This window comes from Carassius auratus, unplaced genomic scaffold, assembly GCF_003368295.1.
Source record: "Carassius auratus strain Wakin unplaced genomic scaffold, ASM336829v1 scaf_tig00215630, whole genome shotgun sequence".
NCBI classification, from domain to species: domain Eukaryota; kingdom Metazoa; phylum Chordata; class Actinopteri; order Cypriniformes; family Cyprinidae; genus Carassius; species Carassius auratus.
Window position 1 is genome coordinate 870,321 of NW_020528171.1, and position 14,916 is coordinate 885,236.

A 14,916-nucleotide genomic window follows, 5' to 3' on the forward strand; every position below is an offset into this window, starting at 1 on the left:
TGTGAGTGACTTTTCTATTTAATTTTAATTTAAGTTTAGTAATTTTGCTGTGTGTTCTTGTCATTATTAATAGTTTTTTCCATGTCCGTATAGTTTTGTTTGGTTGACTGTTTATTATTATTTTTTATTATTATTATTATTATTATTATTATTATTATTATTATTATTATTATTATTATTATTATTATTATTATTATTATTAATACACATTTTTATTTCAGTTTTAGTACATCCAACTAAATTAAAATAAGAATATATATATATATATATATATATATATATATATATATATATATATATATATATATATATATATATATATATATATATATATATATATATATATAATGTCAGATAACTTTTATTTTAAGTAAGGTTGTTTTATGGTTTTCATTTTAAGTTCACAAATTTCAGTTTCAGTAAACATAATAACCCTGCCATACACTAAATTCCATACTACACTTTTTGGCATAATATAGTCTGTGCCTATTTTGATAATATTGCTTATTGCAACTATTTTATAGTAGTTTATAAAACAAAGATCCCAAATGATGTATATATATTATCACTTAAATATTCTGTCGATGTTTCATTGTGTGATCCCATGTCTAAATGAATATGGACATATATTATCATATCCCATGATTAGAAAAGGAAGAAGAGTATCAGTATGTATGAGTTTAAAATTGTAATAAAGATTTTAAAACCCTCCAGATCGAGCCTGACGAGATCTGAGCATGTGTAACGTGCTGAAAGAGGAAGAGAGAGACCTGCGGTAATATTTCACATCAAAGTTTGATTGCTCGCTGCTTTCACTACAAACTCTTTCACCCTTTTAAACCAAACACACATTACTAATTCCCTGCAAAACATGCATGTCTTTTAGTTCTAATAACCTGTAATCCTGCAGGAGGAATAATTGATGACTCCTCATGTATTATTGAGTAAACTCCAGGAGACTCAGATGGAGGAACGCCGTGTTTCAGGTGAAGCTTCTGCCGTTAATGGATTGAGAGGTGAAGACGATGTCTCTGTAGGGACTGTTTAACTAAAAGATCATGCTCACATTTTACACAGTAGAACTTTACATGCAGGAGAATTTACACTATTTACCATAATCACAATAGTATGCATTCATTAAGGCAATCTGAAACACTGTACAGACAAATATCTGTGAATCCTTTGAAGTTCATCGAGTATTTATTGCATAGGTTGGTTTTATTGTGTGCATAACAATTAAGATAATACAATAATCACTTGGCATTTTTGTTCAACATTAAAAAAAGTTTAATTATGTCACAAATATGTGTTATATATGCTCTCAGTATGTTGATATTATTTCACTGTCTATTCAGATGTATGGCCACACTTTATTTCAAGGTCCAATTCTCACTATCAACAAACTATTAATGATAACCTTTACCTCAAACTTCTAATTTGCTGCTTATTAATGTTTGTAAGATTCAGTTCAGTTTAGGTATGGGGTGGGATTACTGATGTAGAATAATGTCATGCGTAATATGTGCTTTATAAGTACTAATAAACAGCCAATATGTTGATAATAAGCATGCTAATAAGCGAGTGAGAATTGGTCCCTAAACTGAAGTGTGACTGTGTGAGATAAAATATCTGTGTACACTTCGGGTACAAACACCTGCAAATATGAATTATATCATCAAGAAACTTCTAATATTATTCAGCTTGAACTGCATAGGAAAAACAGAAAATGTAGAAAAAGACTTAAATGAGAAGTTTTTACTCGTCCAAAGAGGCATCAGATAAGATTGTCATTCATCTCTAAAGACACATTTACTGAAGTGTAGAAGCTTCCATTTTCAAGAGCTGTATTCATTTCACATGCATTTATACTGAAGATAAGAGACACACTCAGTGTGTGTGTGTGTGTGTGTGTGTGTGTGTGTGTGTGTGTGTGTGCGAGAGAAACAGACAGAAAGAAAGATGAAGAGCGTGCGATGGGATTTTATTGCGAGTATCACTGCCGTTCCTTTGTAAGATGAACTTTCATGTTGTTTCTTTTCGGACAATAAATCTCATTTCTGAAATGCTTTCAGAATAATCTAATTAACTCTAAATAGTGCTCTAATTGAGCCGGTGTCAAAATGGCAAACAATGATGCCTCTGTTGCAATTAATAAATTGCTGACAGAATCTATGAGCCTTAATATGAAAATCCATTCAAACCCGGGCCATTAATGTGAGTGTTTGAATAGATTTAGCCCATGATTTTGTTTAGTGAAATCACTGTTCATGCAGACACAGCGCGGCTGATTACTGAACTAAGAACAGAATATAACCGTCATAACAAACACCTTTATTCTGCATCAGAAGAGAGAGAAAACATCTCGTTAGATAAGAATAAAAGAGAAAGTTGCTGTGAGAGAGAGAGAGAGAGAGAGAGAGAGAGAGAGAGAGAGGCACATTCAAGAGGGTGATTAACACAAGAACGACTTTAACGCACACCGCTAATTAAATGGATATGCTAATGTTGTCATACTAAGCAGATGGAATTAAAATTGCTTATTGTAATACAAACGTTATCGTATTATTAAAACAACATGTTTAGGGTTTATACAGCGTCATACTGTACTGTCAGACGTCCTCTGAACGATGCGTCTTTCTATTTTTTAACATCTCACTCTCGCGTTTTTCAATTAGGATGAGACAGAGAAACATACGCTTGCATTTACACATTTGTTGGATGCTATTATACAAAGTGCTCATGGTGTGCTAAAGGTGCATTTCATCAGAAGGCCTATATGTGATCGCTGGGAATTGAACCCATGACCTTTCCACTGCGTGCACCAGTTTTGCACATGCATTACTTTGCTTTTGCCTGTGTTTATGTATCCTTCAATGGAACAATAGTTACAATTTCAACACTGAAACTGATGTTTTTAATTACATTTTGATTGATCTGATCACAGTTTTTATACTCCGTTTTCTCTTTTCAGTCATAATTCAAACGCTAGCACAAAAACATTGTAAGAACATTCTAGCAGTTAGTGTTGCTTTCGTTTTAGTCAAAATTATGACTAAATATTGTCGTCAATGAACCCTTCTAACGTGACGAAAACAAGAAGCAACATAAATGCTGGTCATGTGACGATGACTATAATTAAACCTATAATGCAATGGTGTTGACAAATAAAAACTAGACTAAATGTGGTTTACAAAATAAAAACTATGAACTGCTTACATCTCTCTTCATTTTCGTTGACCAAAACGAGATGAAACAAACTGTTGTGATGTTATTTAGACTCGTTTAGTTGCGTTATTATTATCATTTTTCAGTATGTTTCAATGTTTGTTCTCTGAACATTTTAAAGCAACTAGTAACATTAAACAGAAAGAGCCGCTAAAATGTTAAAGAAAAAAATTCCATGATACAATGCATAAATAAAAATGTTGTGCGATCGTTTTGATGTCATAATTAAAGACCAAATAACTCTTAACAAATGTTTTACTAACATTATTGGAAGTACATTTGTCCATAACTTTGTAAGAACATTGACATAATGTTAGCCAAAGTTCTGGGAATGTTCCCTGTTATCTGGTAAAAGTGTTTGGCATATCTCTACAGGATTATGGGTAATTACTGATTATAATATATATATATATATATATATATATATATATATATATATATATATATATATATATATATATATATATATATATAAAATAAATAAAGATGGCCTGTAGCGCTGTATAGCCACCTCACAACGAAGTCAAATGCACGATTGGATTCAATGTGTTTCTATTCAGCATTGAGTGTTGGTTCAGTACCAAACACCACAGCAGCAGAAATCATATCTAATAACATAACACTCAGTCCTCTGTGGTAAAAGAACTTGTAAATGGACTCTGAAAATCCACCATTATTGTGTGTGATCACATCGCTCCTGTTAAGCACACGTGTGTCCTGTGTGTGACGTTAGCGTGTGCTTTAAAATGTTCCAGACGAGCACCTGTCATCCCTCCGCAGGGACACGCTGGCAGGTTACTGATCGCCGCATGAGTGTCATTTAGCTGATGGTCTTTCTAAATGAACTCACTGTCATTCAGCGGCTGCTTTCCTTCATATCAGCGCCGGTTAAATGGATATGAGGGTCCTGATAATTATGAGATGTCTCACATAGCATCAGCCCAACTTTTATTCGAAGATAATAACAGTCATTTTTATTCCGTCTTGAATTAGCTCAATATACATCTGCATTAACGGGAGGAGATGTGAAGTTTCATCATAATTTACAACCTGGGCTGTAACGCATAATGACGTTACATTAGTGGCGTCTCACATTACTTCAGATGTGACGTGTGTCACGGTGACAGAGAGTTTGTGTGAAGCACCTTGAAATTAGACAAACTGCAACACATATCCAACTGTGTGACGGTTTAATATGCCATTGTTTCTTCTTCCTGAGATATTACCGTACGATTCATCTTCATCATGGGCCTGTAAACAAAAGTAGCGCTGCTGGAGAAACTGCAGTTGTAACCAAAACTGTGAGTTTTGAGTGGGTGTGGTTTGAGGATTGTTACGTGGGCGTGGCTTGAGTGGGTGTGGTCGGGGGAATGTATTGATTAGGTATGGCTTGATTATTTTTGTGTGGATGTGGTTTGAGGTTTGTCAGAGTATGCATGATTTGAGTGATTTGACAAGTGTTTATGTGGGTGTGGCTTGAGTGGGCGTGGCTTTATTATTGTTTATGTGGGTGTGGCTTAAGTGGGTGTGATCTGGATAGTGTTTGATTGGATGTGGCTCCATAGGATGTGTTTTAGGAGTGTCATTGTTTTTTGACCTTGTATGCATGTCAACCTGTTGTTGGGGACTCCCAAAACCAAAATATCAACCTTCCATAACCCATAATAGGGGCACTTTAAGAGGGAGTGACTTGAGTGTTTCTGAATTCACCTTGCAAACTCGGTCTAAACCGTTGGCTAGTTCATCTTCAGAAATGGAACAAGAACCTGTAAACATAAGTTAGCTTTTTGGTGGACCGATCTAAACCTGTGCACATTAACTACACACCAAACAGTCAGTGAAAAGTACTACTGTGTGTGTGCTTGTGTGTAAGGTAAGGATAATTCAATACGAGATTGTCTCTGTGACCCCGAAAAGTCTCAGAAGGAATATAACAGAGGCAGGGATTATATAGGAGTGAGAGGAGGGTGTCGAGACCTCCCTAAACCCACCCTGCAGACAAACACAGTCACGAGCCCCGTGGAGGAACAACCCAAAATCCCAGTAATTAACCAGAGAGAGAGACAGACAGAGATTGTTGAGGAGTGATTCACAGGGGACAGTAATCCAATAGCTTGACTTTGCTGCCGTCTCCCCAACGGCCTTCTCCATTTCCCCTCTCATTTGCCCTGTGTGTGTGTGTGTGTGTGTGTGTGTTCTATCACCTGCTTGCTCTGTTTTTGGAGAAATTGAAATTCACTCCCTGCTAATTCCTTTCCTTCCTCTCTCTCTTTCTCTTTCTGGTAAAACCGCTGGACATGTGAGATGGAGAATGGTTAAAATATGATAACGAAAGATAGCTAATAAAATAAATACGCACAGAATGCTCCCCGAGGATCTGAAGGGTGAAACGTATCTCCAATGTCTGCTGATACGAAGTAATTAAGCAAATTACATGAACAAAAGGCTTGAGGGTTTCGCTAATGGAGTATCTCTCGACCTCTGGGTAAACACAGGAGCGTTTTAGATAGACTTCACCGGTGAGTTAAGGCCACATCGAATGCACGCTAATATACGCGTGAGTCGAGACTGACACCGAGGGCCGGGAGAAATGTCAAACATGCAGCATGTAAATGTCGATACTTCTCATCAGAAGGGTACAAAACAACCTTTATGAGGCCGAGACGCTTGAACACACCATTAGACTTCAGCAGCCCATCAGCTCAGCAGAGATAAACACGGCGGGGGAAAGTGCCGCTAGCATGACCGGCTAAGCTAATCAGCGCTGCCCACACTGTGAGCATTCGCTGGCTTCAGTGAAGACATCAAGACGAAGAGTTAGTGAACGTGTGTGCATGTGTTTATGTGTGTGTGTGCAAATCTTTAACAATTCAATATGGTCCAAACTGATCTTGGATGACAGTGGCGGTTTGTCTGAAGTTCAGGTTAATTAGCTGCTGCTTATTTTTAATGAACTTCATGCAGTTGTTTGCTTGTATAATCAAGGCACAGAAGCAGAACCGCAAGCTAAGGTGCCAAAAATAAGCTGACAGAAGCACCGGGCGCCTTCGCTGACGCCCCACAAATGGGAAAAGCCAACTGCCTGCTTCATAAAACTCGCTTAGCACACACTCAAACAAAATGAACTGTAAAGTTCGTTAGATGGAAATATTAAAAAAGAATTAAGCTAATGGAGGTAAAATTAAAAGAAATGAGGCAACAAACACATCACACCAAAAATGGTATCACTCTGACAGCTAAGATCTCTAATGACGGAATACATTCGGAAAAATTAAATGGCATTCCGTGCTTAAATTTCTTTGAAAAGTAATGACCCGTGAACGATGCACACTCCAGGCAGTTTGTCGAGAAAGGAGGGGCGGAGAGCGCGACTGAGACGGTAACAAAGAGAAATGTCTTGCGTTTGGGGCTAGGTGACGGCTCGCAGGAAGTGCTGAGCACAGGGGAACCGCAGAGGAGAGGAACAAGGAGAGATAGATGAGACGAGGAAAAGGGATACTTTTGAGACCATCTCAAAAACTGTTCAATGTGAACAGGCCAACATCAGTTCGGCTCTAAACATCACTCCATCTCAAATGATTTTCTGATGCTTTAAGTATAACTGATGGGATGCAAAAAATACATGCTTTATGCCAACAATGACATGCAACTTTTCATATAATCGTGTACAGAACAAATAGACTCATCAACTTTTGAAAGGGAGGTGAAAACGCTTGAAAACTGTTAAATTTCAGGTAGAAGCTATTCATGGACAGGTTGAGCCATCATCCTTAAAACTAAACAAGATTATTTTTAAATATGACCCAGATGACTTTAAATACTATAAAATAGACCAATTTACCAAAATTTGCCTAATTGATATATTATGATCATTATAATCAGAACATGTACTAATTTCTGCCACAGTCGCGTCTGTTAAGAGATTACTCTTAACTGTTATGTACAGTAAAATCATGTATTTTCTGTAAGCCTGCTGTAAACCAATATAATAAGTGGTATATAAATAAATCTGAATTGAATTAGTCAAAAAGCCCTGATGTAGAAGCCAGACAGTGAGCAGCGGTGCCCAGGATTCGATCATTACACGATGTGTGTCATGCTACAGATTTCTGTGGGCAAACTCTAATGAAACCACAGCACTGGATCCATTTGCTCCTCTTTTCTCTGGAAAGTGCTTCATTTTAGCCAGATCAGTGAAAAGCACCAAATCCTGGATACTGTGAGTTTTTTGTGCTGACGGATAATCTGCTCAAGGAGAAATACCAGATGACAATGGAAAAGCACCTACCATAATTGGGTCCAACAGGCTTACCGTATTAACCTAAAATGAGCTCTTCCCTTAAGAGCCATTATTTCAATCTCCTCTAAAACTCTGCTTTTGAGAACATTCGATCCCTCTCGCTCTACATTTGAAACAGACTCCATGTACCTGCTCACATGGAAAAGTCCCGACAACGACATTGTCATGAAAGCGCGCTCTCCCGGATCCGTCCACTTCAGTGAGGTCTTGAAGAAGACCTTCATCACAATCCCTTGAAACGAAACAAATAGAATTCAAGTCTTTTGATTGGACGTGCCATCGCCGCCGTACTATGAGCAGATTTTGACTTCACAGTCCTGAAAACTCTTGAACTCACCACTGATGTTTTCTGACTTCACACAGACACTTGGTCTTTAGAGGATGCACGGATCTCCAACTTTCTTCTAGTAGAAATACAAAAACATCCAAAGGCACGGGAGTCTTTATTAATTGCTCGTGACAGGATCTGTGACACAAGAAATGGAAGAAAGGTTAATGCCAAAAATGAATTAGACCTGCTAATGTTATGTCCTAGTGCAAAAAATAAAGCCATAATTCATATAATCTCCCAACCGTCTATTAAATCCACTTTATCTGCTACTGTTTGCTTTTTAAAAGCTCATTCTCAGTATGTACATCAACTTCATGTTTCTATATGACCTATATCATTAAAATCACACTTTTTAAAGATGTAAATCAGAAGTTTTTGATCAAAATAAGCCAATGAAGTTCATTTTAAGTCATTTTTCTACTGTGATCTGAGCAAATGTTCATTTATGTCATGTCTCCGGCTGCTGCGCAAACCTCTACAATGAAAAAATGACAATTTAACAATGTTATATTATGTTTGCTCCAGCTCGCTCTTCTGGAGTTTTCCTTTATTTTGTATTTTGTGCTCCACTGAGAGGTTTTCTACTCATTTTTCTGGATTTCTGCCATTTAATACGTTTTAATTCAATGGTTTACAAACTTCAGTGAGTGTCTCGTTTTCGGCTGCCCGTGTACAAGAATCATCAATCAAGCGTGGGATACATTATTTTCTGCAATAGTAAATAATTATATTAAATATATTTGTCACATAATGTCACTCCTTTATGTGGTGTATGGGAGACCGGGGCTAGAAATTTGCAGAATAATTAAGAACTTACCCCATTCAGTATGAACATATGCAGTGCTATTGGGGCTATGCATTCAATAACCAGGGAATATTTTAAATTATATTATGTGTACCTTGCATGCAATGTAAGATCCTTTAAAATAGGGCTGGGTTGTGACACATGCGATTCAGTTTTGATTCACAAGCTTGTAATTTGACTCAATTCCGATTCTATTCGATATCGATAATTTTGGATATAAATCAGGTACAGTACATGGCAAAATGTACTGTAAAAAGAAAAAAAAAATCTCTGAATCACTCAAATAGTATACACTCAATAAAGTTTTTATAATAAGACATTTATACTGCCCTACAAAGCAAAAAGGCAGTAACTGCATAACTGCACTGGTGAAAAAAAAAATAGTTATTGTCATTTTCATGACATTCAAGGCATCCTTTGTTATGTGACAAAACATCTTATCTGAAATGTGTGTTGTTTTGGAGAAAAATGGTAGTTGTTTGTACAGTAACTACTTAGGCTGGATGTCAGGATAACTTTTAAGTCAATTTTTCTCAGCTCTGCACTCTGCGTAGTTACTGCCTTTTTGCTTTGTAGGACAGTATAAAGTAATAACATTATTATATTTCTACTCCAAATTCTTTCTTTTTTTTTCCTTCTAATTTTTTATTTATTGGAATATAAACATAAAAATGGTGGTTGTCATAATAAAAAAAAAAAAAAAGATTATTATTATTTTTTTGTTATGTTATATACAAGCTGTTATATTGACATCTTTCTGTGGTTGAAATAAGATGCAGATTTCGGTAAGTTCCTAACCAATTCCTGGGATTTAAGAATCAATATTGCTTCATGAATATGAGAATTGATTAAAATTGAGAAATCAATATTTTTTTACCCATCCCTACTTCAAAATTATGTGCCAAATGTATGTAAATGTGATGTCTGTGACACATAGACACAAGAAAGTCACCAGGCCTCAGTGGTAAAAAGTTGCTGAAAGTGACAAAAATGCCCTGGCACTGGAGTTTATCAATTAAGGATCTAATGGGACAAATATTATTCCTTCATTTCTGACACGGCAGCACTCTCCACTTCCTCTAACGCAGCACTCATTTCCTGTCTGTTTAAGGATGTCTCTCACCTGATGTCCTGACAAACCCTGATCTGTGTTTTTCTCCCCACATTAGAGCAGTCACACAGTCTGTAAACACGCACATGCTATTTCCCAGACAGTGATGAGTTAATGAGGTGTTTGCGAGAGTATGTCAGCGAGCAGCACAGGTAGGGGAAGAGACGGCACTCGTGAAGGTAATCAGCCGTAATCAACACACACACACACACGCACGCACACACACACACACACACACACACACACACACACACACACACACACACACACACACACAGAAACAGCTTCCTGTATGCACAGGTGTCTCTCAGCTCACTCGCTATTGCTTAATTGAGCAAATCTCTTATTTTAGTCCCTCCTGTAGCTCGTTAAACACACACACACACACACAGAGCGCTGGTTATTACAGACGAGTTACAGCAGCCTGTGATTATTCCACAGATAGTTTTTATTCATTATAGAGAGAGTAAACAAAATTCACTAACAGACTTCACAGCGAAAAGTTCCTGTGAGGTATAAGTGGACTAGAGTAGAATATTACTTCAGTATCTGAGAGAATTTCATCACATTTGTACTCATAAAAAACACTAAGACTGAAATGTTGCATGATCAGGGGACACGTCTATCTTCATCAAGCATTAACCAAACAGATGAAAGAGGAAAACCCTCCGATAGTTTTTACAGTCCTGAGAAAGCGGAGACTGACGTGTCTCGATCTGCCTCTCACCTCGGGAAACTGATGATAACACATTAAATATGCATGATAAAATAAGCTGATCGGATGAATTATATCAGTTAAGTTTGGAGCGTTTCATCACTGTTTCTCTAAACTCTGCTACAGGAGAGTTAGAAACGAATGAAAATCCAGTGTTTCAATCTGTAAAGATCCTGGTAGAGAATTAAGAAGAACCACGTGGCAAATATGACATGGATTGTGTGTTTGAAGAAGGTTTACCAGTCTGTGAACTCTTAGAAAAGGGGTTTTACAAATCCAGTCACTTCTGTACCTTAAACTGTCTTCGCAAAATAATTTTTGATAAACATTATAATAACTGATCCATCAATACTCATGTGGTGTTTGAAAGGCGTCTTCAGATCATAACATGGGCATGGAAACTCATCTGAGATAAATAAAGAGGAAAAAACTATTTCTTTGGAGTGATTTGTAGAATTTAATCGGAAGAAGCCAATTATCTCTCGCTGAGGAAGGTCAGGCGACTCAGTGAGTCTGGAACAGTGCACAGTTTGCGTGGAGCGAGGAGAGAGCGACTGAGCTTTGATCTGAACCAGAAGGTCAAAGAGTCAAGATACAAACAAGAGTTAAAGAGACGAAGACACGCTGATCCACTCACTACACAGAAACACTTCACAGAATCACACTAAACAAACTATATTGGATGGAAAGACATTGTGAACCGGGTGGTAAAGAAACCCACTGATTGTCCTTTACAGAAAAACTCAGAAACACTGGAATGAACAGCAATACTGGACTGGACAAAACGGGCTACACTGGATGGTATGTTTAGTTGTGTGTGTGTGTGTGTGTGTGTGTGTGTGCTCTTGTTTTTGTATCATATCAGGACACAACTCTGTATAATGACATGGGTATGACACAGGTATTACAAGGAGAGGGTGACTTATGAGGACATAAGCCATGTCCCCATTTTTCAAAACACTTATAAATCATACAGAATGAGTTTTTTTGAGAAAGTAAAAATGCACAAAGTTTCCTGTGAGGGTTAGGGTTAGGTGTAGGGTTGGTGAAGGGTGATAGAATATACACTTTGTACAGTATAAAAACCATTACACCTATTGGATGAAGATGAACACACTTTTCACAAAAACAAACGTGTGTGTGTGTATGTGTGTGTTCGCACGGCTCTCACTCACATCCAGAGATGAGCGAGTCTTCTATCCGTCTCTGGTGCTCTGATGTTGTTGCTCAGTAAGGAACATCTCCTCTCTCGCTGCGCTCATCTCCTGAGGGCCATGCGAGTGTGTGTGTAGATCACGGCCTTCTTCTGTAAGTCTCTGCACTGAAGGTCAAAGTGTGTGTGTGTGTGTGGGTGTGTTTGAAGGTGTTTCCGAAGCACTCTGATTGGCTGGGGCACTGCTTTCTCTCCTAAGGTGAGGTATTAGCCAAGATTATTTATTTTCATTTCCGAGGCTTTTATTCCCAGCACCCCCCTCCCCTGATTCGGCCCCGATCCTCATTTTACTCATCACACACATTAGACTTTTTTCTTTCACTCTCTTTTTTTTCCTCCACGTCTCCTCTCGTTCCCAGGAATAATGGATCTCCTGCGCAGGCAGACAGGGCGACCGCTGGGATGACGGTAAACTGACTTCTTTTTTCTTTGCAATTAATTGGTGTACAGCCATGTGAATATATGATAACAGATTTTTTTCCCTCAACCAGGAAAAGGGAGGTTAATTAATGTAAGAGCCGTGTTCATGGAGATGCAGATTTGACTACACACACACACACACACACTTGCCCCCTCCCCTCCTTGTGCTGCCTTAAGAGCCCTGATTCCCTGCTAATGACCTAGTTCTTTTAATGAGCAGTATTAACCCCCGGCTACAGTCGTCCAGGTCTTAATTGTCAACTGAGGCTGAAACAGGAGACCCCCCATCACCCCCCCATCAGCAGGTACGGAACATTACCATGTCATCTCAGGCAACCATAAATAAATTTGTCGTCAAGGTAACCGGATCTGTCTCCCCATCATCAGCACCACTGCTGTCAGCTCAGACTTCACCTCTTCTTCTTTACACAACTGTCTCAGAGTCCTGCAGTTTGTCACTGGACCCCCCCCCCCACACACACACACACACACACTCCCTCCGTGAGAATGATGTGTCAGTCGCGGCATGAAGCTGCTGACAAATAATGCAGTAATTATGGACCGTGCAAGCGTGCAAACCTACAAACTCATTAAAATGCATTTAAAACGTGTCCTTTCATTTGCAGGAGTGTGATTAAATATTCTGCTTTATGATGTACCCAAGAGGTGTGTTTTCATTATTATTTACAATAGAATATCATGTGAAATGAATGTAATAAGCAGATTTGTTCATTAAAAGAGCAGCTGTACAGTAGAACTGGCCTCTGTGTCGCTGTGTCAGTCGGATCGAGTTCAGATGCAGCCTAAAACACACTCAATAACAGTTCAATATAACAAACACTATCAACATTTAATGTTTATTATTGCAGGAAATCATTTTAACACATGCATCTGTTTGTAAAAACAAATAAAAATAGCATTTACAGTTTACAAAATGGGTCTATGGGTCAGTGTTCCAGAGTTTTAAATGCAAGGCTTATATTTTTTGCAGAAATGTTAATTATTTGTGCTACAAAGAGTCTGAACTGTCCGACTACACTTTTCTAGGATTAACTTTTGCTTATGTGTTACTGATGTAATGCCTGTGGAGTTTGCACCATTATTGCACCAAAATATTTGAAAGGTGAAATAGCAGATATTTAACATTAAACAAACTAAGTTAGTAAGCGATTTTCTACATTTACATGAAAGCATTTGCCAGATGCTTTTCTCCAAAGCACTGCATTCAAGGTATATATGTTATCAGTTCATGCATTCTTTGGGAATCAAACTCACAACCTTGGCATTGATTGCAACACCATGCACTACTGGTACAAGAGGTACAGGAATTTTTTGAGATTTTATCTCACTGGTGTCAAATTAACTCATAATTTCTTGTGGTTTTTACCTTTGAAACAATGTATTTTCAATGCTTACTGTCAGCCCCATTCACTTCCATTGTAAGAGCATAACTAACTCTTTTTATTTTTTTTATTTTTAAATGATGGGACACTTAATAATAATAATAATAATAATAGTAATAATAATATGTGTGTGTGTGTGTGTGTGTGTGTGTGTTTACGTATAATTTTGGGGCGAAAATTGATGCCACAAATGCAATAGAACCCAAGTTGTTTTAAACCTACACTCGTCCATAGACTTTAATTCTCACACACTATAGATCAGGTTCCTGTATGTATGTAGCTGTTTTTGCGAAGGAAATGTGATGGACAGATCGGAGTCGGAGAGGTGTTGAGGTGGTGTTGTTCTTGGAGAACAGGAGCATAGAGGGCAAGAGTTTGACTGATAGTTATTTAGTTCAAACATGACCTGAGAGGAGTGCTTTCAGCGCGTGGCAGCTTGACAGGAGTAGACTACACTGGCCCTCACATACTGACATCACCGCTCATGAATATACGCTCACAAAATCTCTGTTCCTAAACTATGAGCTGACAGGCTACAGGCAGCAGCATCTTTACTCAAATGGAAACTCATAAGTGCATCATAGAAACAGTATTCTGCTAAAAAAAAAAAAAACATTAGAGTTTGGCATTTGCATGTTGCTAAGCTAATGATAACAGTATTCTAATGTACAAAACATTATCCATGCAAGTAGACAAATTTTAAAGATTTTAGCAATACAAGCTTGCTCTACTCATTACGCAATGCAAATACACTGCCATGCTAAAATCTAACTACCTGAATAATAACACATCTCAATTCAATCCCAGTCATTTGAAGGAAACTATATCACTACAAAAACACATTAAGTTTGTGCAGTCCTTTACAAAGCTTGTAATGCACTGGCCACGCATTTGCATTTATGGCCAAATAAGCTAATGAAACAGTATTATAAGTTTCAAAACATACTAGACACAGGAACGTAAACACAAATACTTCTAATGTCACAAGCTTGATTTTGTGCTTTCCAAATAAGTCATAATGCAATGCAAGTACAAACCTGATTCCAAAAAAGTTGGGACACTGTGTAAATTGTGAGTAAAAAATGAATGTAATAATTTACAAATCTCATGAACTCATATTTTATTCACAATAGAATATAGATAAAATGTCAAGTGTTGAAAGTGAGACATTTTGAAATGTCATGCCAAATATTGGCTCATTTCGGATTTCATGAGAGCTACACATTCCAAAAAAGTTGGGACAGGTAGCAATAAGAGGTCGGAAAAGTTAAATGTACGTATAAGGAATGGCTGGAGGACCAATTTTCAACTTATTAGGTCAATTGGCAACATGACGGGGTATAAAAAGAGTGTCTATCAAAAGTCAAGATGGGCAGAGGATCACCAATTCCCC